The sequence below is a fragment of the Medicago sativa genome, chromosome 5, assembly GCF_051527215.1.
Source record: "Medicago sativa cultivar Bolivia chromosome 5, Bolivia_mono, whole genome shotgun sequence".
Lineage (NCBI taxonomy): Eukaryota > Viridiplantae > Streptophyta > Magnoliopsida > Fabales > Fabaceae > Medicago > Medicago sativa.
In genome coordinates, this window is record NC_140753.1 from 41,440,610 (window position 1) to 41,444,784 (window position 4,175).

At 36.6% G+C, this 4,175-nt stretch overlaps 1 pseudogene; it reads left to right on the forward strand.

Moving 5' to 3' along the window:
* The first annotated feature begins 672 nt into the window (after positions 1–672).
* Positions 673–2,361, forward strand: LOC146922181 (uncharacterized; annotated as a pseudogene).
* The last annotated feature ends 1,814 nt before the right edge of the window (positions 2,362–4,175 follow it).

Consider the following 4,175-nt stretch of genomic DNA (forward strand, 5'->3'; position numbering starts at 1 on the left):
AACTTGTTCCCAAAGTTTCTCATATATTAGTTGTGAATTTCTTCTATAAATAGCGAGCTCACATATATTGCTTTCTACACACTGAAAGGTATTCTGAAACTTCAAATACTTTTCTTCTCTCTCCCTCTATGACTTGTGTTGACGAGTCATTCTTCCCTTCATCTCCTTTTTTTTTTGTCCATGAAATTAACCATTTTCTTCGCTCTCCCTTTTTGATTTGTGTTGAAGAAGTTTTCTTCCCTTCATCTCATTCTTTTCCCTCGAAATTAACATTGTTCTTTAGACCATATATCCTTATAGATATAATGTCACTTGGGAATTAAGAATGGTCTTAAGAGCGTAGTACCTTTGATAATTTATGTACCTTTGAGTTTAAGTAAAAGAATACGATATTTGAAGGAATGAATGGAGCTCCGCTAGGGTTCTTACTAGCGCCGTTCTTCATTGGTCTCCTGACTTTTGATTGCCTTTCCTTGATATTCTGGTAGAATTACGTGAGCTTTTTACCATTGAATTCAATCTGCCCACGTGAAATTCTTGTTCCAACAACAATTTGAATTCATTACGTGAATCATTTCTTGTGAATATTGGATCAATCCACCGATTGCTATATTCCCATTGGACGATTTCATTCTCCTTCCCTACAAACCATTTCTTAACCTAGACACGGCCATGCCGTTTGACTGGCAGGCCGAGTTGGCTCCCTTGGCCGCACCAGCACCTTCTCCACGCCTAATATCGCCGCAAGTGACTGGACCTCCTGTGCAACAAGCTTCTGCACCTTCCTTTGCTCAGGTGCTGACCTCTTCTGATGCATCTCTACCGGACGAAGTTCCGCTGCCACAACCCTTAATCAAAGGTGAACAACTTAGCACTCGCATCTCACAACCCATCTATGAAAAAGGGGTAGATTACTATAAGCGAAATCTCCGTGGGAGGCTGATTCTAAACAAGGGAGACAAGCCTTATACCTCCTTTGAGATTCATAAGTGATTACAGAAGCATTGGAACACGGCTGCACCATGGTCTCTGCTCTCTTTGGGGAGGGGCTATTATGAGTTCTTTTTTGCTTCCGAAGCTGACATGCACTCCGTGTGGGCGAAGGGTACAACTATTTTGAAACCTGGTATTTTATGATTGTTTGAGTGGAGGAAAGATTTCAATATGCATAAACAGAAAAATACGCACGCCCAAGTTTGGATCCGTTTGATTGAACTCCCTCAAGAATATTGGATGGACAGAACACTACGGGAGATTGCAAGTGCGATTGGCACTCCGTTGACGATGGATAATGCAACATCAAAGAGACTATACGGCCATTATGCTCGAATTTTGGTTGACATGGATTGCTCAAAGAAGTTATTCTATGAAATACTGGTTGAGCGGGAGGGTTTCTCTTTTCCCGTTGAAGTTGTTTACGAATGGATGCCGGATTTTTGTACGCATTGCCACAACCTTGGTCATCATGTGACCAACTGCCGGTGGTTATACCCAAAAAAGGATGCGAAAGAGACTATTGCCCCAAAGAAGGATGCAAAAGAGGCAAAGACTGATAAAGGGAAGACAAAGGCTCCGGTACCAAAGGAAGCTTGGGTCCCTATGCAAACAAATCCTTCAGGAGTTGGTTCTTCTAATGCTTTTTCGGCTTTGGCGGTGACAAATACTGAAGAGACAGAACTAGTTAAGGATTTTGCAGACAATACTTTTAGTCTTCCTTTGCAACATGTTGCGGATCATGTTCCTCACAGAACATTGCCTCAGTTGACTCAACCCGTGTTGACATTGGCATTAAATGATGATGAGCTTCGTGCTGAAGGTGAAAGGATCCTCTCGAGGTCTGCACATATTTCCCCGGTAGTATCGGATATTCCTTTGATTTCTAATGCGGAGCAAGCGTTAATAAATGATGAGGTTAAGGATGCAAATCTGCCAGAGCAAGGTACAAGAAATAGCAAGGCCGTAGACATGGATGGAGAGGGTTCAGACTTTGAAAATTCAGAGGAGAATATCCCGGTTATTGATGTTGATGATACTAACACAGTTATGGATGGAGTTTCTAGTTCCACTTTTGAGAGAGAAGCGGGCATGACACACACCAATCCTTGGATTCAGAAGGACCATATCACAGATGAGGCAGAGGTAAATTTATCGGTTCCGGTCCCACCCGTACAACAACATGTTAGCAAGAACATTCAAGATGGTCTTGATTTATGGGCCAGAATACGTGAATATGATCGAAGAATGGCTGATGAAGGATTCACCCAAGTTCTTACCAAGGCGCGGAAGCAAACTCGTAAGAAGCTAGTCCTTGGTACGTCCTATCAAACCCGTGCAAAGGGTGCTCTTCCATCTTCCAAATGATTCTATTATATTGGAATGTCCGTATCAGCAGTGCGGACAAATTGATGAGTATGAGTCATGGGATCCAAAGTTCTAATTTGTTAGAAACTCTTCCGGCTGACCGTCAGTGGCATATGGATTGCTTCGTAATAGAATTGGTTTGTTTAACTACAGATTTTATTTGTCTGTAGTAGTTTTTTTCAGCTTTTTTTGTTTGTTTTTCTTCTGAGGGTTTTGGCCTAGTCCCCCATCCTCTTGTATATTTTTTTCCTTTTTTTAATAAAATTTTTAGAGTTTGGCGGCATAGGACGGAGGTTTCCTAAATGCCAACCTTGTTGGTATGTCAGTGTTTCCTCCCGATGTCTGTCATTACTCCTTGCTTAAAAAAAAAAGAATAAATAATATTTTAAGACCATAGTCCCTTTTTAGATATAATCATAATGATCATAAAAATATATTCCACCTCAATTCTTGCATAAGTTAGATGTTAGAAAGGGAGATACAAGCATATAACTAATTATATATAGTTCTTAGAATCGATCCTTGCCTTCTTCTTCTTCTTAAGCAAGTATGTGTCCAAGAAAAATAAAAACATTTAATTTTTGAATTTAAACTCCTATGATGAAAAACAAAAGGAAAAAATAGAGTGAGAGAGAACTATTCCTCGTTCAACTCCAAGGCTGACGAAGCTTTTGATTTGTTACGAATTTTTTTTTTGGAAATAACTAATTCAAAGCCTCATCAGTTTTGGGGTTGGGCTTGGAATGGTTCTTTCACTCTGTTCTTTTCCTGTTGTTTTTCATTGTAGGTGTTTTAATTAACAAATTAATTGTTTTGATTGTTCATGTAGACTTTCTTGGTTAAAAAGAAACTTTAAGAAGAAGAATAAGAAGATGGAGAAGGATTTTAAAGAACTATATATATATATATATATATATATATATATATATATATATATATATATAATTAAATGTTGGTATCTCCTTTTCGCTTTTGTATATATTTCAAGTTCTACAATTGTATATAATTTCTTGGAGATAAATTCCACCTAAAAGCATGATTGTGGCAACTGATAGAACTAACTTGTGACTCGTTAAACTGTTTTTACAAAAACTTTTATGAAAAATTACTGAATGTAAGAAGAAAATCTTAAAAGCAATACTAGATTCAGTAATATTTTAACTTCGTGTAAAATTGAGTACCTTTAACACAAGTTGGTTTCATAATAGATTGTTATTTATTTTGTATTAATAAGCTGATGAATTCTTGTTATTAATTTATTAATATATCATATGAATTTATTTATCATGACCGAAGCATTCCCATGATTTATTTTGTAAAATTTCATGAGTCACATAAGCAATAATGTTTGATGAACCTAAATTTATGGAATATGAAAAAAAAATCTCGAGTTACCGAGTAAAATGGGAGCACATTTTTTATAAATAACTAGCGGAAATAAGGGAACTATCATGCCTGTCTGACCTCTCTTTTTACTACGCTAAAGTTTATGTATATTTTAAGGGATAAATTTCACCCATATTTTGAAGAAAAAAATAGAAAAAAAAAATAGAACAAAAATTGGTCTTATTTTTTGTCGATGACTTTCCCCGGGACCAGAATATGTCTTCACTCATTTTCAAATATGCTCAAAGAACAAAACAAATGGGAGAAACTTTTTCTAAAAGACCTCAAATTCTATTTTTATTGTTCCAATTTGTTCCTTTCAGAATTAATAATAAATTCAGTGGAAATTTGTCGAGATTAAATTATGGGTTAAATATGTTTTTAGTCCCTCCCTAAATTTTTTTATTATCTTTTAGTCCATATTTGAA